We start from the raw sequence: 23319 nt of genomic DNA on the forward strand, positions 1-23319 counted from the left end.
CCATTCCAAAATTACACCAGAACTTATTCTTGATGTGTAGGTGTGTGTGTGTGTGTGTGTGTGTGTGTGTGTGTGTGTGTGTGTGTGTGTGCCAGCACTGGGGTTTGAACTCAGTGCCTCACAGTGCCTCACACTTGCTACACGTGGTGTTCTTCCACTTAAGCCAGTGGCCTCCAGCTCCTTTGTGCACTGGTTATTTTCCGGGTAGGGTCTCACTTTATGCCTGGCTTGGCCTGGCCTGAGTTGTCCTCCTGCACGTATTGCCTGTGTTGCTCGGGATGCCTAGTGTGTACCACCATGCCTAGCCATTGTGCTTCATCTTTGGCTGGGATTACACATATTTGCACCACCACAGTCAGCCACTGGTCAAGATGGGGGACTCAGACTCTTCTGTCCTGGTTTGTCTTGAAATTTGATCCTCTTGTTCCCACTTCCCAAGTAGCTGGAATAACAGGTGAGTCAGTCACCATGGTAAGCCCTGCGTATGCTTTTAAAAGATATTCAATTTCATAAAAAAAAAAACAACACACAAGAGATTTATTCTCTGGCCTGTTTAAAAACTGACACCATGCCCTGTTTTCTCCTGATGCTGGTTTGTAGCCTCATCCTGAAACCTGCCAAGATCTTGGTTGCTCAGGCCAACCTCGGCCATGAACCACATTAGCATCTGGTCCTGAAAGATGGCAAACTTCTTGTGTTTTAAAACACAACAGAGAAGAGCGCTCCCTGTCCCTGTGTTCCCACCTGCCACAGGCAGGAACATTTGCTCCTCGAGTGTCTTTTGTGGCTCAGTTCCCAGGGACACATTCAGGCAGGCAGGCAAGCTTCAGAGCCTGAAAAGTACACATCCTTGTTCAGGAGAAGTGCCGGAGGTTAGGAAGCGCCCCCACTTAAAGAAGGGAACAGAAGATAGAAGGCAGAGGACTGACTGGGTTTGCCATCGTTCTCTCCCTGTCAGCAGAGACACAGGATGCACTTCAGTCGGATTGGCTGCAGAGGCAAACGCTTGCTTTCTCACTCAGCTTTCTTCAGACATTTTAAACTTTTTGGTTGGAAATAAGAAAAGTGAACTCAGAGCCTAGGTCCTGTCTCTGCCCGAGGCAAGTGCTCTACCACTTGAGCCACAGCTAATTGGAGATAAGTGCCTGGGCTGGCTTTGAACCAAGGTCCTCAGATCTTAGCCTCCTGAGTAGCTGGGATGCCAGGTGTGAGGTACAAGCACCCAGCAGCCATCTTCACTGCATTGCTCTGTTCTTTAGGCACAGATTATACAGGACGATGTAGTGAAGAGCTCACAGTACAAATCGCACTTCTTCCTTGTTATCTTCTTAAAGCTCTTACAAACACGCAGGTTCTGGGCTAGGTGTGGTGACATATAGCTGTAGTCTCAGCTACTCAGAAGGTAGAGACAGGAGGATCTTCAGTGTGAGGCCAGCAGGGGTAAATGGCACACATGGCAGTTATGAGTTATTTGTTTTATTGGTATAGCTCTGTTGAATTCCTTCCTTCCTCCCTCCTTCCCTCCCTCCCTCCCTCCCTCCCTCCCTTCCTTCCTTCCTTCCTTCCTTCCTCTCTTCCTTCCTTCCTTCCTTTCTTTCTTTCTTCCTTCCTTCCTTCCTTCCTTCCTTCCTTCCTTCCTTCCTTCCTTCCTTCCTTCCTTCCTTCCTTCCTTCTTCTCTCTTTCTCTCTTGTCAGTTATGGGCCTTGACTGCCCCTTAGCTCTTCAGCTCAAGATGAGTACTCTACCACTTGTGCCATAGCACCACTTGCAGTTTTCTGGAGATTCACTTGAGATAAGTGTCTCAAGGACTTTCTTGCCCTGGCTGGATTTGAACCTCGATCCTCAGATGTGAGCCTTCTGAGTGGCTAGGATTACAGGTGTGAAATACCACCACCCAGATTCTTGAGTTTATTTCTCATTTCCCCTAAGCAATTGATTAAAACACATTTTCCTTCAGGAAGTTAGGATCCCTCTCTTGAAGTTCCTATCTCTCTTACACTGAAAAACCACCATGTTGATCTGGTCAGAGTCTGATGTTGCTCTTTACAGACACACGGTGGCGCTGTTGACCTTACGTCAACCTCTCAGGCTGGGCAGGCCCAAAGTCCCAGGGATACCATGGGGAGCATCTGAGGACCAGCCAGAGCTCTGTCCCCATGAGTGGTGTCATAGCCCTTGTGGTTCAGCCATTTCCACAAGTGGCACAGTTGGAGCACAGCTGTCTTGGAGCAAGCCTTTCAGGTCCACATCTATCCCCACTCTCAGAGAAGGCCCTGGGCCTCTTCTATCCCCCTAGCTCTCCTGACCTCTGGGTCAAGGTGGGGGGGATCAGCCCCTGGAGGACCTTGGTGACCACCTGGGTCTCTCTAGCACGTGGTTCTGAGCATGGGACACTTGCTGGCCTGGCTTGTGTTTTTCTGGCAATGAACGGGGCTCTGTTCTTCCTTGCATTTCCAGCAAGCAGTAGAAGGACTGTTGGGAGCCTGGAAGGCCTCCACAATGCCTGGGGATAGGAGCATGCCTGGGGCCTGGCAAAGCCCAGCCTGCAGGCCCATCTTGGCTTGGACACTCTGAGTCCATCAATTTAACTCTCCACACTGCTGCCATTGATTTTTATGTCTCTCTACACTAATTAGACGTGTTATCACTAATCTTTCGTAATCACCACAAGGAGCTTGTGGAAAGTCTCTGAGATTTCAATCTACATTAAAAATAAGAAACATTATCACCTCTGGGAAAATGAAGAAAAAAGCACATGTAATTTTAATGTTTAAATCAATAAAGCTGTCCGGCTTCTCTTTTGTGCTGTTATCAGAGGAATTTATAAATATCCCATTCAAAGTTCTTCCTGTCCCTCTGATTCCCCAGGGCTGAGGGCTGACTTTTGGTGTCAGATGGAAGCTAAGCAGATGAATGTCAAGAGCACACTCTTGTGGGGGGCTGGGATGGACTTGGGGGTGGACAGGGGCGGGGAGGTATTCTCACTCCTTTATTTTGATTTCTGTTGATTCTTATTCAAAAAGCCTTTGAAAGGCGAGAAAGGAGGAAAGAAAAATCCTTTCTTCTTTAATTAATCTGTCTTTCCAATTGTTAGATCACCAAGTTTGATTGCCAAACAACCGGCCTGCCCCAGGCAGATTAGATCATGTAGGTGCAGACAGGGAGAGAGAGGTAACCAGCATGCTAACCAAGGACCCTGCCTTTGGGAATGTGGAGAAAAGAGATGATGTTCAAATGCAGAGAAGCAGAAGCAACTCCAGCACATTCTCTCTCGAACAATTGGAATGAGAATGTATAGATACGGAAGAGAGAGGAGCTTGTTTTTAATGTGCTGTAGATATGACAGGCTGTAATTTGGAACATCTTTGATCAGAAACAGAGGTGACTTGTAGCCAGGTACGGGGTGGGGGGAGGAGGCAGAGAAGGCAAACACATTCTCTCTGCCCCAGCCAGGCTGGCACAAGCCGTGGAGACAGCTGGTGCCCACTGGGTGCTGTTGTGTGCCACAACTGCAGAGGCAGGCTGTGTTCGCACAACTCCAGTGTGTGTGGGGGAACTGTAGTCAGCTGGAAGTTAGACAGCTGGGGAAGAATACGCTGATCCACTCTCCCTGCTTGCCAGGGAGCTCCCAGCTCAGATCTGGTGAGTCCTCAGCTGCTGACTTGGTGGCAGGAGGGTGAGGTTTGTGGTGTGCTCCTAGTTTGTCTGGAGATGAGAGGCAGCTGTTGTGAGGATGGGTCCTTCCTGACGCTCCCAGGAAGGAATTCCTGGCTTTCTAAAGAGAGAACAGACTTGGGCTAGCATACTTGCTCTGCTTTGCTATGTGCAGTGAGGAAAATGATGGAGAAAAACACATTCAAGAGGTTATTATAGAGACAGTGAGTCGGCTGCAGGGAACGCGGGCCTGGCTGAGATTTTTCAGGTAGGGATCAGGTGAACCCGTCCCTCACTGAGTGTGAACTGATAGGAAGCTTGATCGACAGGTAGAACTTACGCCCCTGGTGTGCAACTGCACATGCCCAAGTTTGCTGTGACTGCTCATGTGCAGTTAGTAGAGCTAGACTGGCCTCCTGCCAAGGCTTCCGGGCACCAAGAGGCCTAGGGGTCACTGTAGGTCACTGTCCTGTGTTTGCACTGGGGCCTAGGGGTCACTGCAGTTCACCATCCTATCCCACACTGGTGAGGGGCTCTGCTTCTTCAGGTAACTCTGGCCAAGGGGACTAGGGACCAGGCCGTGTAGCCTCAGGAATCCCGGCTCCCTTTTGATGGGCCCTTTGCTGGCCATGTACACTTTTCACTGGTACTGGGCTGGGTCCTCTGGAGAGGTCTCTCCCTTGTCCTAGCCTCTCCCCTGCCATGGAAGACCGGCCTTTGTCCCCACCCTCCAGAGTCTCTGTCAAGAGTCAGTGAGGTTGCAGACACCAACCTTAGCACTGGGGTGGACAGAGCAGGTGTATCTCCTGTTGTGACCAGGAACGCTGACCTGCCCAGGAGCTCAGCACCCGGTACTCCTGTACCTCACCACTGCCTCATGCACTCCTCCCAAATCCAGGGGGATTTCTTCTCAGAAAGGTGGATTTTCTGGATTCAAGGTTTCTAGACACCTTTGTCATCTAAATGCGGATTTATGGACAGAAAAGGCAAAAGAGGTGATAAAACCAAATTTTCTATCTCTCCCTTTCACTCCTTCCTTTCTTCTTTGGCCTGGAATTTGAACTCAGGTCTTTGAGCTCGCTAGGCTACTTGTGCCAAATGCCCAGTGCTGTCTGATTTCATGACTTTTTCTATAGGGTGAAGTTTCCATCTTGTCAATGATTGTGTGGCCAACAAGACCAGTTCATTCACCCATTCAAATGCCAACAGTGGTCTTCAGGAGGAAAGGAAATGCTAAAAAAATAATAATAATACACAAAGTTTTTTGCCTTTTGTTTTAGCCGTATATCTGAGCAGATTATCGTGGCTTTGGGTTTTCACCAATTGTGATCAAATTTTGGACAAAAAGCAGCTAAGCAGGGGGTGACTGTAATTGGACGCTGGTGGCAAGCTCTACTATCTCATTTCTGGGCCTGTGATGAGGGCTACGTTGGGGCCAAGATGAGCTGCGCACTGCCTGGCTGCCAAGAAGTAGAGGCAGACAAGTTGTTTCTGGGAAAAAGACCCACGCTGGGAGGATACTCCACAGTGACTGTGCCCTCCTCCAACAGGGCTTCAGTTCCAGTGTCCAATCATGAGTGTTACCCAGGGATAAATATGAGAGCTTATGACTAAGTCAGCTCTCAAAATCCTATCGTACAGAACCAGGCCTTTGTCCCATGAGCCGCTGGGGGTGTCTTTGGTTCAGACCCTGATAATAGCATTGGAACAGCAAATCTAAATCCCAGCAGTGGTCCTGGGAGAGGGCTGTGTGGTTATGTCTGAAAGTCAGGAGCCTCCTTGGCAGAATGAGTATCAGTCCTGGGCGACTGAGCAGAGGTTTGAACCCAGTGGCTGCCCAACACCAGCACAGTGTTTCTCCTGGCAGATCTCCCCAAACTACTGTCAGAGTGGATGTTTCTAGAACCTTCGATGAGGCAGCATGTGGCCCTGGGCCTTGCATGGAGCCCTCTTGGGAAATACTGCCTCCAAGCCCAGAGGGAAGGGTTATCGCCAAATGAGCTGTCCATACCAAGAGGAAATTAGAGAGAGATGTAGAGCAATTTTGCAGTGCTCTTGCTCTGCTGACAGCTGCGTATGCAGCTGGCAACGCATAAGGAGGATTTATTAGAAGACGTCATATTTGGTTAAGTACTTTGTATTAAGATGAGTGTTTCCCTCATACAGGCATTTTTTTAACTCCTTGCATTTCACCGAGGCTGAATTAATTACAACAATTACCAGTCAGAAAACCCATACTGCCCAATTATCATGTAATTCATTTTCGCAGATCACTGTGAGTTTGGATAAAAAGTGGAAGACTTTTAGAAACTGCTGTACTTTCCTCTACAAACCTTACCGTTGTGCAACATAGTTCTAGGGTGGCTTGAAGATGAGCTAAAGGCATGGCCTTTGTTAGAGGCGTGGCTTCAGTGGATAATATGGCATTAGTAGAAGTGTGGCTTCAGCAGAAGGTATGGCTTCAACAGGAGGTGTGGCCTCAGCTGTAGGTATAGCCTCAGCAGGAGGTATGGATTCACCTGGGGGTGTGGCTTCAGCAGGGGGTGTGGTCTCAGCTGTAGGTATGGCTTCGGCAGGAGGTGTGGCTTCAGCTAGGAGTGTGGCTTCAGCAGGAGGTGTGGCTTCAGCTGGGGTGTGGCTTCAGCAAGGGGTAGGGCCTCAGTGGTATAACTTCAGCAGGTGTGGCTTTAGCAGGAGGCACTCCTTGTGGCATCCAGCCAGGTTCGAATCCAGTTGTTGCAGCCTTAGGCTGATATGGAATCTTTCTGTACCTGTCTTTGCTCATGTGTAAATAGGTGAGTGCATGTGTCTTTGTTTCATGGGGCCAAGGATAAGCCAGTGTAGCTGGTGCCCCAGAATGGCCAGTGAGCAGTGAGCACCTGTCGGTGCTGGCTGTAACCTTCCTGCAGGCTCACACAGCTAGCTAGCTAGCTCAGACATTCCAACACCTCATGGAAGGACACTCCAGGCTGCCTTAAAGGTCCTGGATGCAGGGAACTGTACTTGGCCCAGTGGTCCCACTGTCCTTTCCAGCCAGAGGGAGTGTTGCAGTTTCTGGCTATGCATGTGGGGGACCCAGTCATTTTGCTGTAAGCTGACACAAATGAGAGCCACCAAGTGGTGTCTCCATTGGAGCTCTTCATCTCCCTCTTTCTACCTGTCTCAATGTGGTCAGACGTAAAACTCATTGGCCTGGGGCCAGCAGCATGGCTGACCCAAAATGGGATTAAACCACATGTTTCCTTTCTTCTCTTCCCTCCTCCTCCCTGGGCCACCAGCCGATGGAGAAAGCTTTCATTGCTCTCATTGTTTCCCTGCCCTTTCCCCTTCCTCCTCCTGCTCCTCCTCCTTTTCTTTCTCTGCTCCCAGGCCATAAGGTGAGCAGCTTCCCCCTGCACAGGTTCTCATGTGCTGCCATGATGCTCTGCCTCAGTGCAGGCCCAGAGTTGTCGAACTGGTAAACCTTGGATCAAAACCATGAGCTAAGATGAAATTCTGTACCTTTTAAATAACTTCTGTCTCCTGTATTTGTCTCCACAGCAGCAGCAGAAGCAGCAACAAATCCATTGGTGCAAAAGGAGAAGTATCCAAGAAAGAAAAGTGACAACGGAAGTGCTGTTATTTAAAATCATTTCTGTTATATCACTCTGAGGCTCACGGTGCTGACTGAAGTCTGTCTCAATTTTCCTCTCCTGGTTACAGCCATACTTCTGAATGAATGTCAGGCCCCTTTGGTATCTGCTTGAGACTGGCTTCAAGACCTGTCCTCCATGCAGAGCACTGGTACCTACCCAGGGTCGGGGTCTCTACATGGAGTCCCGCTCCCCTCACAGTTCATCTGTCAGGCTTCTTTTTAACTCTTGAATTATGCTTTGGAAAAGCAGCCAATTGAGCAGAAAACATAAATTGTAACCTATTCTTCCTTGTACTAAAGTTTTAATATACTTTTTTTTGTCTTTAGCTCAAAAGAAATCGGTTCTACATCCCTTTTAGACTATACTGACTCAATTCCATACAATCTCCACGAAAGCCAAATTGCTTAATTAGACAATAATATCAGAGAAATTTACCATTATATCTGATTACTGACTTCTCAGATGTTTGGCATTACCATTTATATTCTTTGCAGGTGTGTTTTTTAAGACTGAAAATAATTTATTGAGAGATGGTTCTTGGAAGTTATTTTTAATAGCCTAATGGTTTTTTAATTTTCCAATCATTTATATTCATCATCTAGAACCGAAAATGGAGTCAGATTGATTCTCATCATGTGGCAACTCCTTTTTCCTCAGTTACAGACTGGTGGGACATGGAGATGAAGCCGAGAGAAGAATTATTTCACCATTACCTATGATAGAAGGGACAGGCCACAGAGGAGATGAACTCTGAGTGGGGAGCCATAAAAGTAACCCACCGAAGAAGGTATGTTTTATGGTTGGACATTTTATTTGGTTGTCATAGAAGTCACTCAATACTTCCAGAATATTGTTGCTGTTACCTTGCATTAGCGGAGTGGGAAATGAGGGTCAGAGGAGAAGCGAGATAGAGGGGCCTGGTTCAGGCCACGGATCTCAATACTTTGAAATAATGTCCCCTTTCCCCTTTTCAATTACCACCAAGTAATTGGACCACCTTTTCAATTACCACCAAGTAATTGGACCAAATGGTCAGCTGAGCACCCACCAGATGTATGACACCCATGCCAAATAGTTTATATGCACTTTGCCCTTGAATTTCACAGCCACAATGTGTGCTTTTGTTATCTCTAGTCTACAGATGAGGAACCTCTCTCATTGAGAGGGAAGGTCCAAGTCAAGGTCAAGTGACTGGCAGAAAACACAGAGCTGACTTGTGACAGAGCCACACTCCTATCCTAGGGGTTCTCTGTGCTTTCTCCTTACCCAAAGCTGAATATCAATCAGTATCACAAATTGATATTGCAAAAATATAAACAGCTGGATGGAGGACGATGTTTTCTGCAAGTAGTTACTGTGGTGAAGGGGAAAGAGCACTGTTGGGACCAAGGGTTTAACACATGGCTTGGTGGAGGTGGAGTAGGATTGGTAAGTTTGCAGCAGGAAATCACATTTCTCTGTCATTAGTGTCTCCCTGGAGAGGAAATATGGTCTCTTTATATTGAATATCAAGAAGAGCTCCTGCTTTAAAATCCATCAGAGCAGCTGGTCAGGATTTGGGGGAACCTCTTGGTTCTTACAAGCTCAATTAGACAAACACAATGATTGTCAACAACCATAATAAGGCCTCAGACTGTTTTTATGCAAATGTAACATTCCAGTAAGGGAGTCCTGGATCCTGTGTTCAGCTATCCACAGTGGCACACTGTGTTCCATTTAGGGTGCCCCACTGTAGGAGGGTACCAGGTGGGGTGGAGGATTTTGGGGTACTTGAACAATGATGCCCTCTGGTATGGTTTGTACTTGAAATATCCCCAAAAGCTCCTGAGTTGAAGGCTTGCTCCCCAGCTGGTGGCCATAGTGAGAAGTGACTGGATCCTGAGGGCTCTGCCTCTACCAATGGGCTCATCCACTGATGACCTCATAGCTGAGTGGGCTGTCAGGAGGCGGGGCCTTGAGAGGTGATTGGATCTCCTCAGGAAGTATCTGGCTCCACCATTGGGCATCCATTGATGATATCATAGCTGAATGGGCTGTCAGGAGGCGGGACCTTGAGTGGTGATTGGATCATGGGGTTCTGGCTCTAGCAACGGGCTCATCCACTGATGACCTCATAGCTGAGTGAGCTATCAGGAGGTGGGGCCTTGAGAGGGGATTGGATTCCAAGGTTGCTACCTTCATCTATGGATTAATGCCTCCACAGGGTGGGGGATGTGACCTTGAATGGAGTAACTTTTCCCAGCCCATTCCCCTCTCCTTTCTCCACCTTGTGTTTCTGCTGCCACATGTGCTGCCTACCTCAGCTCAAAGCTATAGCTCCAGCCAACCACAGATGGAGACAAGCCCAAAGAAACCTTTCTTCCTTCGAGTTCAATTCCTTAGATCTTGTCACAGCATTGGAAAGCAGACCCACACTGTCTGTGAGAGCAAGCTCAAGGACCTGAGGCTGTATGGGGAGGGGCGAGGTGGAGGAGAGGAGGGGGCTCAGAGCAGGCCCGAGAGGGGGGCACTCTGGAGCTACCAGAAGCTTCACATTGGACTTGCTATGATCTCTAGGCTGTGACGGTTGGGGACAGGGTGGAGATGGTGTGCTCTACAGTGTGCTCTACAGATCTGCCAATGTGTGTAGTGTGTCACAAGGTTTCTGAGAAAGAGAGCACCCAGGGCTACATGGCTGGATGAGGGGACATGGCATAATTGTGGCTCTCCTCACACTTAGAGGCTTGGGGGACATTCACAAAAATTCTGGTCACTGGCTGAAACATCAAGACATGGGAAGATTGGCTCAGATCTACATTTGTCCTCTATCTTATAGTGTGCTTGTTAAGGTTCCTCCTCCTCCTCCTCCTCCTCTTCCTCCTCCTGCTCCTCCTCCTCCTCCTCTTCCTCCACCTCCTCCTCCTCCTTCTCCTCTTCTCCTCTCCCCTCTTCACATCTCTTTTCTTCCTCCTGCTTTCTCCTCCTTCTTCTCTTCTTCCCTTTCTTTCTTCAACTACCCTTCCTCTTTCTTCCTACTTCTCCTCCCTTTCTTCCTCCTTTTCTTTTCCTTACCTTCCTCATCCCAGGCCTTGTTCTTTCACTACTTGGCTTATGTGATTACTTCCAACTGAATCTTTTGAGAGCAAGTTTGTCCTGGACTCCCAGCTGACTAGCTCAGATCTTGGAGGTTCAGGTAGGCACTGCCTTTATGGATGATCTGAGCACCACCTTCTGGGGACAAGAGGCATGGGGCCAGAGTCACTGTGGCACACCTGGGCCTGGGTAGAGAAGCCCACTGGGCTGTTGGCATATTCACCGGCTGAGGGCTGGTTTATGCCGGGTGCTTGTTGCTCACTGTGGACTGACTTCCACTCCCAGCTCCCCTTTGGAAATAGAAGCTTGGGATGCGTGCTTGTCGTTGAGGCTCTCAGGACTGGACAAGAGGGAATTTACAAGAAAGCAGACATGTGATTGTTTGGGGAGTTTTAGTGTGGAGGACCTTGCAGCCTCATGACCCAGGCCCAGGGCTGCTGGTCCTTTCTGTAGTGGGAACTCTTGGCGATGACAGAGTTGTGGTTATGAACTGGAACACAAGAACTCATCACACACTCCTTGCACCTTGCCATGGGGGTCATTTGGGGAATCACAGAGTGGCATTGGACGGGAACAAGGCAGACCACCTGTCCAGTTGCTCCTGAGCACCCCCCCATGAGATGAGGCATGAGTTGGTGGTCACTTGATGGTAAACCAAGAGAAAATAACTGGTTACATGTTTGACATGGTCTTACACGATGTGATGGGACACTTGATTAGCACAGACCTGCCCTTTTCCTTCTCTCTCCATGTGGAGTCCCTGGCTACCCCCAGGGCCTCAGGCTCAGGTTCCCCTGGCAAGTGAGAGTGGAGGGCATCCTCTTGTCCCAGTGGAACTGCTCCCACACAGGCCATGTGGGAGAGAGCTGTGCTGGGCTCTGTGGTTCCTGCCCATCTGGTGTTCCTGCAAGGGACCTGTGGCTGCTTAGTAATATCATTGCTGTAAATCTACAACTCGACTTGTCTGTTAGTTTATATTTAAAGTGTTTTTACTGAGTGCTGGTGGCTTACACCTGTAAACCAAGTGACTCAGAAGGCTGAGATCTGAAGATCGCAGTGTGAAGCCAGCCTGGGCAGGAAATTTCTTTTCTTTTCTTTTTGCCAGTCTTGGGGCTTGAACTCATGGTCTGGACACTATCCCTGAGCTTCTTTTGCTTAAGGTTAGCTTTATACCACTTGAGCCACAGCACCACTTTTGGCTTTTTCTGTTTATGTGGTACTGAAGAATCAAACCCAGGACTTCATGCATGCTAGGAAAGCACTCTATCATTAAGCCACATTCCCAGCCCCAAAGCTTTGTTCTTTTTCTTCTACTTTTTTCCTGAGGCTTTGGGAAAAGATGGAAGAGACAGAAGAATAAAAGATGGGGAAGAATATGACCTTAGGGTCAAGAGAACAGAGCTTTACTCAAAAATCTAGAAAGAGCCAGGGGCAAGAAGCTCGTAACTATAATTCTAGGTACACAGGAGGCTGAGATCTGGAAGATTTCGGCTCAAAGCCAGACCAGGCACATGAGGCTCCATCTCCAATGTAATCAAGAAACATCTGGGCTGGAGGCATGGCTCAAATGGTAGAGCACTGGTCAGTCAGCAAGAAGCAAGCAAAAAGCCTCGGTTCAAACTTCAGCACCATCAAAAAGACTCTGAAAGAAGAGGAAGGAAAACTAGTAGACATATTAGATATACTGTGTTGTTTAATTACTGCCCCTCGCTGGTTGGTTATTTTCGAGGTGGGGTCTTGTTCATGCCTGCACTGGAGTGGTCTGTGGTCCTACTATTTGCTCTGTCTCATACCTCTGGGGATGGCACAAGCGTGCCACTACTCCTAGCCATTGTGCTTCCACTGTGTCCGCATGTCAGGGGCAGGCCACCACTCCAAGCTACTGGTTGAAATGGGGTCTCGCAAACTAACATGTCTGGGCTGACCTCGTACTACAACCCTCGGAACTCCTCTTCTGAAGTAGCTAGGGATACAGGCTCGTGCCATGGTGCCAGTTTCTTCCTGTTGTGATAAAGCCACAAATGCCACCATCGATAGCCTACCCTCATGACACCATGGGACACTTGTCACTTCTCAACGTCCCCACTTTGAAGGGCCATGGACACAGGCCCATGGGAGTCAGCCTGCAACACATGCACTTTTGGAAGGCAGATGCAAACCAGAGCCCTCAGCTCATTTTGCTTTAGTTACTTTTTAGATAGAGCCTCACATTCTTGTCCTGGTCAGCCTCGACTGTAGTCCTACTGATGCTGTCTGCAGAGCTGGGATGACAGGTGTGAGCCGCCATGCCCTGCTTGCTCAACCAGATGGAGCTTTTTTGCTTTGCTGGCTGTGATCTATGATCTTCTTTACTTTGACCTCCCCAGCAGCCCAGGATTCACCGGAGCTTTGAGTCTCGCCTTCAACTCTGCCACCCTTTCTACCTTCCCTGTGCCAGGCTCTTCCCTTCACATTTTGTGAAATACAGTCTCAGTTCTCTGCCAGGCCTCTGTGATTTACTGCATGGTGGAGCAAGTAAGACATCCTTCATTTTCATACACAGGAGGAGCTTTAAAAGTTAGTCTCTGAAGTCAGACTGTAAGGCCTCTTGATTAAGAGTGAAATCGCAGACACGATGCCCCAGCTGAGCGCCGGGAAGATGAAGGTGCTAAGTACAGAGCAATTACAGCTAATTTTCTGATGCCCAGATGCCCGTGGACCCCAAAGGTAGTCTGAGTTCAGGTGGGAGTTGGGGTGGGAGTGGGGTGGCAGGCTCACTGGGCTGGCTTTGGGGAGATGTGAGTTGGGTGTGACTCCTGAAGCTACTTTGATTAAGGGAGGGGAGGTCTGAGGGCTAAAGGGTAGGTAGGAGATGGGGGAGGGCTCCCTGGGTATGTGGAGTCTCCACATCACTACCAGGCTTTGGAACAAAGAAATAAAGACATGAGGATAGATCTCCCTCTCTTCACCAACAAGAGAGTGGGCAGCAAGGGCAGGCAGGGGAAGGGAGAGGATGAAGGGGTGGCTGTGGAAAGGGAAAAACTGAATTAAACAGAAATTCAAATTGCATTTTTTGTTTGAACCCAAGGCCTCCCTTTTTCTCGCCCTCCTCTTCATCCCTCCCTCCCTCGAACTCAGGGCCTTGTATTCACTCTAGAGATGAAAAGAAACATACAAAGAATCTTGCTTGGCTTTCTTGCTCACAGCTGGCGATCTATCATCTGAGCCATACCTCCAGTCTGAATTGTTGCTGGTAATTTGAGAGACAGATTCTCAAAGACTTTTCTGTCTGGGCTGGCTTTGAACCAGCCTCTCGAGCAGCTAGGATGACAGGTATGTCCATCAGGAACCAGGCTTGCGTGTCCTTTATTTCTCAAATTATATAACACAGGCCCAGGCTTTTCTGCCTGAACGCGGCACTTCTGAGATAACTTTTTCTTCAAAGACCTGAGCCTCCTTCCATCTCTCAGGAAGCGGTACGGACTCTGAGTCTCTGAGCACCTCATGGGGAATTCAGTTTCAACAGTATCTTCTCCCCAGCTCCAAGCCCACATCTCTGGTCTCCGTGTAGGAATGAGGGCAAAGGAACACTTCTAGCTCTGGTCTCAGAGGCCTGGATCCAGGTCTGACTGTGTCTGCTGATCTCTGGGGTTGGGGTGAGTCTATGGATCACATGGTGCACACAGGGCTGGTTATCATGGTGGCTGGGGTGGGAATGAGGAGAAAGAGGGGGTTGAAGAAGAAGGAGGATGAAGACGAAGATGAGAAAAGTAGAGAAAGAAAGAGAAAAAGTAGTAGAGAGGTGTTGGGAGCCAACAGTAAAGTTTAAAGTTCATCTTGACCCTGGTGCTCACTTGAAGGCAAGTACAAGGAACTGGTTTACTTAAAAAACACCAGGTGCCCAGGATTGCTTTGCTATGTCTGCAGAGTTTGTTTTACTTTCTACCAGTTGACCTTGTCTTGTTTTTACTGCACTCTATTTTTACTGAAATTTTCCTTGTTTTTCTGGACTATTGTAACCTTATGTTACCTCTTGACTTCTGATAGTATATATTAAGAAAAGTTAAAAAAAAATGGTGCGCAGTCTTGAGCTGCAGACCTCCCGACCCCATCCTTTGTCTTATGTCTTTATTTTTCTGCATCCTCGCCAACTAATTCAGGATTCCCTTTTGTTGCCGGCAGGCTCCAGCAAGTGGCACCCGAACAGGGAACTGAAAACCTGGGATCATGGCAGAGGACCCAGCTAAGGTAAGAGGACATCCAGAAATAGAGAGCGGGAGAGAGTATAGTCGGGAGTAAGAAATTATGGGGCAAGGTAACAGCCACATGTTATATGTGCAGGCTCTCAAGGGTATGTTTCATGCTCAAGCAGTGAAAGTTAGACAGAGTCAGTTAGAATGTTTCTTTTACTTTGTTGAGGAAGTATACCCCTGGTTCCTGGAGGAAGGAACCATTAGTTTAGAAACTTAGCAAAAAACAAAAAACAAAAAACTTTCAGGGACACTATGATGCAAATGCCCTGTAAGTTAAAACATTGCTGCTTTGTAATTGTCTGGTATCTGTGTAGCCTGCAGGTTCTGTATTGGGGTTGGCAAGATGTATTGGCGGACGCACTATAAGACAGGCAACTGGGCCAATGGGAGCCGTCCCCCAGATCCCCATCAGGGTAAACTATCCACTAGTGCGGACATTTGGGCCCATCTGTAGTCCAACACTTTCTGTCTGACAGTCTACAATGCACACGCTGTAAATGTGTTTTGTCTCAATGTTTGTGTGTATGTATTCTGGAATTCTTGGAATGTTTCTTCTCTCAGATTCATCCTGATGTGAGAGCCTAGAGGAGACTGGCTAACACTCGCTCAATATCTGTTTCTCTCTAGCTCCTTCTTTTTTACTTATACTTTAAACTGACCCCCTTTTCTATGCTTCACAGCCACCTCCTTCACCCTCTCTGGATCAAGAAGTCGGGGGTTGGTGGGGGTGAAAAACCTGGAGGATCTAACAATAACTTAAAAGGGCCGGCAGGGAGAACTCACAGCCGGATGAAAATGCCACTGACCACCTACAAGTGACACCAGCAAGACCTTAGCCTCCAGCCTTGACCCAGGGGGTCTGAATATGGGGGAGAACCTGTCAGTCTGAGGGGACGGCCACTAGGGACTTCTTTCCCTTTCTCCAACATGACTGGCAATTTTCCTCTACCTTGGAAGGCCCCTGGGTCAATGTTTGCAGGAATCTAAAAGAAAAATCCTCCGGAGGTGAGTAGAGGGGGTTGGAATCCCCTGGTAAGTGGATTTGAGTCCCACTTGTGAGTAGTGGTGAGATGTCGCCCCATTCACTGAGACCTGATTTTGTCTTTGTGGCCACTGTTTGTCTTGTTTACTTCGGTGTGTTTTCTGTTCTATGTTTTCTGAGGTAGGGATGAACTGGGGGCCCATTAGTCCCCAACTCAGCCTTTTGTTGTTGTCTTGTCTAGTTCTGTTTTAGAATTGGTACCAGTTTTATATGTTCATACAACTGATTGATTTTTGTGCGCTTTAAGATCTGTGTGTGTTTTGTGTGTGTTTGTGAACATGTTTAAGATAAGAATTATCAGCATGCTGTAACATTTGGGCGAGTTTAAGTTTAAAATTCAAAAGGTTATGAGGTTTGGACATTACCAAAAATTTTAAAGAATTTTCACATTGTTTTAAATGACCTTTTAAGGATTCTTTAACTTAAAAAATTAAAAAATCTGGTATTTTAAAATGCATAAGGCTGTTTACACTGTAATCAAGTTATCTGGCTTAACAAAATGCATTGGCTGTTTGGAATTTAGTTCTCTTGGCTAAAATTTGGGAATAAATATTAAAAGTTTAAATGTAAAAGTTTGTTTAACACTGTCAAAGACATTACTGTCCTGTCTGTCTAAAAGTATGTATTTTCATTCAAAAAACCAAGAGATAAGAAAAGGAAAAAATGTAAAAGCCAACAAAAGACCTAGCTTTAGGAGTAAGGGGTAAACAGGCCATAGTTCAGTTCAGCTGGTCATACATGGTGGGACAGGCCATGGGAGGAGTCCACGCATGGTGAAAGGGGACAAGTTGGCACAAACGCAGTTCATCATACCCTAAAGAGTGAGATTAGGTGTGTGCCCATTCCACAGGAGGGGCCAAGTGGCCCACTTTGTTCTGTCCTTTTTCTCTACAGGTAAATACTAGAAACATGATGGTAAAAAAAATTAGTGATGCGATGATCTGATTAGTATTGCTAAAACTGCCCCTTGGACTTAAAAAGAGGGTTAAAATGTATTTGTATAATGTGACTTGCTTTCAATGATGTTCTACAATTAGGATATGTTTTTAAAAGTCATAAAGGTACAAATGCTGGAGGGGATGTGGAGAACGAGGAACGCTATTACACTGCTGGTGGGAATGTACACTCATACTACCACTTTGGAAAGCAGTCTGGAGGGTCCTTAGAAAGCTAAAGATTGACCTCCCTTACGACCCAGTCATACCACTTCTAGGCATCTACCCTGAACAACAGGAACCAATATACAAGGACACATGCACCTCCATGTTTATTGCAGCACTGTTCGCAATAGCTAGGATATGGAAACAACCTAGATGCCCCACCACAGATGAATGGATCCAAAAATTGTGGTATCTATACACAATGGAATATTATGCAGCCATTAGAAATGACAAAATAATGGCATTTGCAGGGAAATGGATGGAGCTAGAAGGAATCATGTTGAGCGAGGTAAGCCAAGAACGAAGAGACAAACAGTACATGGTCTCCCTGATAAGTGGATGATGAATCCAAAATGTTAGGTGATATGACAAAACTAACAGGACTTAAGAAACAAAGAACTCCCACTCATCTGGTTGAACCACTACTAAATATCCCCATGCTGCTGATCACATATATGGTATATAACATATGAGCACCGTTATATATTACAGACTGTGATAGACAATTTGCTCCAGGAAAGTTAGAATGAACTTGTGACTTTAAATGAGCATCATTATTCCACAATACTGTGAATTTCCGGAAATTAAGTAATCACTTAATCACAATCAGAAAAAAAAAAAAAAAAAAGAACCTTGGGGAAGGGAGGGAGGGAGGGGATGGTAGGGGGAAAAAAAAAAGAAAAAAAAAAAAGAAAAGTCATAAAGGTGTTAAGTTTACCTTCTTGGTACAGTAATGGTGATTGTAATTCTTGCATTAAGGAAAAATTGTCATGTGAGTTTAAAAGTTTTAATGTGTATCTGTTTTAAAACAAACATCCAAGAGACAATGAGTGACAATTGGCCTCAAGATTTTAAAGGATTTTTTAAAAATGTAACTAAAAACTAAAATATAAAATAATAAAAGAGATTAATAGGAGGCTTAAAAATTAGGAATGGATTTCTGGATATAAAGTTTAAAAGTAAAATTGTTGTTAACATTTGCCTCAAAGTGGAAAAATTAGGATTACCAAAATAATTGCTTTGGGATTCAAAGTGACAGAGCACGAGCCTTGAGCTGTAAAGCTGAGGGATAGCACTCAGGCCCCGAGTTCAAGTCCAGCAACCAGCTAAGGGAAATGCAGATGAGGCATTTATCCCAGTGTAGAGAAGACATTCGTGAGACAAGAGCTATGGAGGAGCATACAGAGGCAGTAAGCCACTGCTCGGATGGCAAAAATGTCAGATCCTAGAGTCATTTGTGTGTGGCCCTTCAAAAATTGGTCAGAGCCAGAATGTCATGGGAAGATAGTTTGTAAGCATGCCTAATGTCCATGACTGTCTACCTTGTAGGGACAGAAACATTAGTAATCTGTGATAGTACTAAAAAGTGAAGTTATAAAATGTGTGAGATGGTTTAAATCCCAGCCCCTGTATGTTTCAAAAGCCCTAATTGACAGTAACTTTTGAGCTAACACCAGCTACAAGAAATTTATCTGTTCAAGAAAATCGTTTGTAAACTTGAGAGTGTGTTTCTATTAACATCTGTCTATTTACATCTGCACGGGTGACTTAGGCATTGTTAGGGTCACTAGGGGTCACATTCCTAAAGATGCTTTTACAGGGCTGGGAAGGTGGCTCAGTGGTAGAGCGCTTGCCTTGCATGCTCAAGGCCCTGGGTTCGATTCCTCAGCACCACATAAGCAAAAAGAAAAAAGCCGGAAGTGGCGCTGTGGCTCAAGTGGTAGAGGACTAGCCTTGAGCTGAAGAGCTGAGGGACAGTGCCCAGGCCCAGAGTTCAGGCCCCACGACAGACAAAAAAAAAAAAAAAAAAAAAAAAAAAAGATGCTTTTACAAACCAGAGTGCTAAACAAGCTACACTGCTGTAGCTGGAGAAAAAGTCTGTGCATTTGTCAAAAGTTAAAATATTGTTCTTAATGATATCTAACCCTTGTAACCTCTTTCTAAAATAGACTAAGGTTATAGGATCCTGGCTAAGTAGGATCAACACCCCTGAGTCTGCTTGAAGAAGTTACAGAAGATGAATCTTCACCCATCATCCCCTTTTTAGAATAAGGGACCAGAGTCATAAAAAAAATGTGGCAAAATAGACAGAAGAAAAACGCATGGAAAATAGTAGTACAGGCCTGAGCCCTCTACATCTGCCTAGAAAATCAGCCTTATTAAAAGAACTATCTAGTTAAAAAGCTTGTCATTTTGATAATTTGTCCTGGGCTATTGTCTAAATAGTCTTAAAAACTAGTGGGGCCACAGCCTGCCAAGCCTAGGTATTACTTGTATCCTTAACCAGTCTGTGTAGAAATATACAGCCTAGCACGAGGTGTGACAGTCCCTTGGAGACACTGAAAGACCCTGCTGTTGCTGCGGTTGCTACAGCCTTACAGTCACGGGGAGGAAATCGACATAGTTACCCTGACCTCCTCCACCATGGAAAAAGTAGACTAAACTCCTGCCTGATTCCATCTTTTGGATGGCTTCATTTTGTCCATGTTACCATATAACTACTCTAATTTTATTATGGCTACTCCTCTTGCCGGGAGACTAACAAACATGGTATTGCTCATTCCCTACACTGCTTTGCCTTTATGGGACTTCCTAAACATATTAAAACTGATAATGGTCCGGGATATGTCGGACAAGCTTTTCAAACTTTTTGTAAATCTTACCAGATTTTTCACTCTACAGATATTCCCTATATTCCTCAAGAGCAAGAAATTGTTAAACAAGCCAATGGGCTGTTAAAACACCAAATTTTTGAATTAAAAGGGGGGAATTATACCCCTTCTCTCCTGTTAATATTCTTTTCATGCTTTATTTGTACTAAATTTTTAAGTTTAGATTGTAATGGACTTTCCACAGTACAGTGACTTTGGGAAAAAAAGAGAGCAAAGAGCTTTTGGCCGAGTTAAGTGGAAGGATCCTTTAACAGGTGATTGGCATGGGCTCGATCCAGTTTTAACATGGGGTTGAGGACATGTTTGTGTTTTTTCGCAGGAAGAAAATGAATCCCTCTGGTTGCCTGAGCATTGCGTTAGGATTGTGGAGGCTCATTCTGATGACACAAACCCTGACACATTGGGCTTACGTGCCAGATCCCCCGATTGTGCGCCCTACAACTTGGGAGGGAATTGAAGTTCTCATTCACGTCAATAGATCAGCATACAGTACAGCACTTGATCACTTCATCCAGCACACCAAGATGGGAGATACCTCAGCTTCAGACATTGGAACTCCATTCTACTTTACCACCAGCTCTAAAGGCTCCATTCCAGGCTGTATTATAATGCTATCCATGACTCATAAAATTTGGATCCCAGACAAAAATCAAATGTACAATATACAGATGACATCTTTACCAACTGGTTACCCAGTTCATGCAAATTTTACTCCATCCTATATGATACCCCGTTGCATTAATTCTTCACAAATAGTAGTATCTACAGGAAAGCCTCATCCAATAAGGTGCAGGCATGTGAAGCCATTTGTTACCAATATTTCTGGAACTAAATTTCAATTAATGGACTGGTTTGGAGCTAATCTTACTAATAAGTACAATTTTGGACTGTGGTGGATGAATGGGCATCCTCAACATCATGTTTGGATGCTAGTGGCTGCACTCAACAACATAACCTGGCCCAATTCATCCCTTTCAAAAAATATTATGAGTTGTGTATCACCACCCCATGTCATTATGTATAGACCATTCAATATCTCTATAGGAGCTAATTATTTTAATGTCACCTGTTCTAATTGTTCTTTTACTAATTGCTTGTATAGCGGCATAACTGAATCCATACTTATTGTTAGACAACCATCTGTTGTTATGCTTCCTGTAAATATTTCTAAAACTTGGTATAAAGATTCTGGCATTCAGGTGTTAAGACAATTGAAAAAACTAATGCGCCCTCATCGATTTGTTGGGCTACTTGTAGCTGATGTTTTGGCTTTTATTTTGTTAGCTGCCTCTTCAGCGGCAGCTGCTGTGGCACTAACACAAAATGCACAAACTGTCCATTATCTTAATCAGCTTGCTCATAGTACTACACAAGCCCTACCTCTGGACGCTAAAGTGGCAAAAACTGCTAAAAAAAACTGTTTAAACAATTTCAACTCTATATCACTTCCCTGACTTATGTTAAAGGATTGCTAATGTCATTGCTTGGCGTGGGAATGCTTTTGCTGATAGTTTTTCTATGCCTTCCTTATACGTGCACTGCAAAACTCTCTTATGAGTTTAGCCATACAGCTACATAAGATCAAGCTCTATATAAATGAATTCCCCGAGAGGAACTGTAGCCAGAGTCGGGTAAGAGGGGGTGCCAGTCTGACCAACCTAAGACAGGGCCTTCAGCTTTGCTCTGAAAAAGTTCCCGATGACGGGTAAGGTAGACAAGGTGATCCACCCAGCCTAAGACAGGTGGGTTCGCTTCTTCAAACAAAGATGGGGGAGATGTTGGGAGTCCACAGTAAAGCTCTATGGTCATCTTGACCCCTGTGCTCACTTAAAGGCACGCATAAGGAACTGGCTTTCATGAAAAACACTAGGTGCCCGGGATTGCTTTGCTATGTCTACAGAATTTGTTTTACTTTCTATCAGTTGATCTTGTCTTGTTTTTACTGCACTTTGTTTTTAATAAAACTTTCCTTGTTTTTCTGCAATATGGTAACCTTATGTTTCCTCTTGACTTCTAATAGTATATAATAGGAAAAATTAAAAATAAACGGGACTGTAATCTTGAGGTGCAGACCTCCCGACCCCATCCTATGTCTTATGTCTTTATTTTTCTGCATCCTCGCCCCCTAATTCAGGATTCCCTTTTGTTGCCGGCAGGTTCCGGCACAATGGAATTCTAGGCTTCCATCAGAAAAAATGACATAGCCCCATTTGTTAGGAAATGGAAAGACTTGGAAAAAATTATATTAAGTGAAGTAAGCCAGGCCTAAAGAAACACAAGTCCCATGGTTTCCCTTATTTGCAGTAATTAGTATATGTCTGAGACAAGCAGAAAAGATCAGATAAGTTGATTTTAGGTGAAATGAACCCCACTATAAGTATTGAATTGTTTTTTTTTTCTTGTGATTGTAACATATTTATAAGATGATTTCTTTGTTGTTTCATATGCCCCTCCCCCACAGCATAACCGCTGCTTTCATTGTATTTGATGTTGGTATAATTTGTGGAGGGGAAGGGCAAAAACAAAGCGTTTAAATAGGGATACAGGTGGACCCATTGCAACAATGAGATGTACAAGTCGTTATGTTGAAAAACGAACTTTACAACTTTGATCGGGGGGAGGATGGGAAAGGGTGGGAAGAGGAAACAGAGGAGGAGCCAAGAATTCTTGATAAGAAATGTACTCATTACCTTGCCCATGTAATTGTAACCCCGATGTATGGTATTTTCACAATAATTTTTTTTTAAAAAGACAAAGGCTGGTTCAATCCATTGTTCTCTCTTATGGGAACATGGTATGCTAGGTGTGGAATAGAGACCTGGCTGGCAGGGGAACAGATTCAGACCCAGATTAGAAACTTGCAGTAAGGAGTGAGCGAATTATGGGACTAGCACAGTCTTGCAGTCTGGAGGAGTGGATGGAAATTATTTGGACGGTATTTCTGTGATGTAAAAATATGTGGACCAAGTTGTAATATGAGGAAATAGACTGCAAAATGATGCAGTATCCAGTATCCCTACTCTCTGTCACTCACTCATCCCCTAAGCTCTGGGTCTGATCCCTCCATAGTCCCAGCATAAGAGGGACTATGACAGTGATCCTGAGTGCTTATTCCTGAGAACAACCACTCAGGATCACTTGGTGATTGTAATTGTGGGATGGACGACATTGTTTTGAGCAGTCTCCAGTACAACTGTGGAGGCACCCAACTAGAGCTAATCCTAGTTATCAGCCCAAGTGGGCAGGTTTGATGGGCAGGGCAAACAGGAGCTGGTGCTGCCCTGCTCCCCAAGTAGATATGTAAATGGGGGAGGACTGTAAGAGCAGGTATGGGGTGACTCCACCCACTGTGTCTGGATCACAATGATCCCACAATGCATACCTGTTTCTAGCTGAACAATAAGATACAAGAATCGAGGCCACATCCACATTCTGTGCTGCCTAGTACCATTGGCATTTTCCTCTATTGGATCATATCACTACCAGCAGGTGAAGGAAGTAAAGGTGCTATGTGGTGACTGAGTGAATTTCAGAGATCCTGTAGGAAGTGGGTGATTGCAAGAATAGAAGTGATTTCAGAAAGCTTGGGAATATGGCCCCTCCATCTTCCCTATCCCATTGCTGGGATATCTAACCAAACCAGAAACGCATGCAAAATAAAATTTTCTTTAGGCAAGAAACAACAGCAAGAGTATCTGGAGAGGAATTGACCTGGTGGACCCACTAACACCAACAAAAAGAAAACTGAAAACAGGTAACCTCATAACAATAATTACTGTGGACTGTAAATCAACCAAGGGTGAGACCAAAGACCATGCAGACCTGGAATCTTCCTCTGGTTCCTTTCCTGC

The sequence above is a fragment of the Dipodomys merriami genome, unplaced genomic scaffold (genome assembly GCF_024711535.1).
Source record: "Dipodomys merriami isolate MVZ:Mamm:240054 unplaced genomic scaffold, mDipMer1.0.p SCAF_141, whole genome shotgun sequence".
Lineage (NCBI taxonomy): Eukaryota > Metazoa > Chordata > Mammalia > Rodentia > Heteromyidae > Dipodomys > Dipodomys merriami.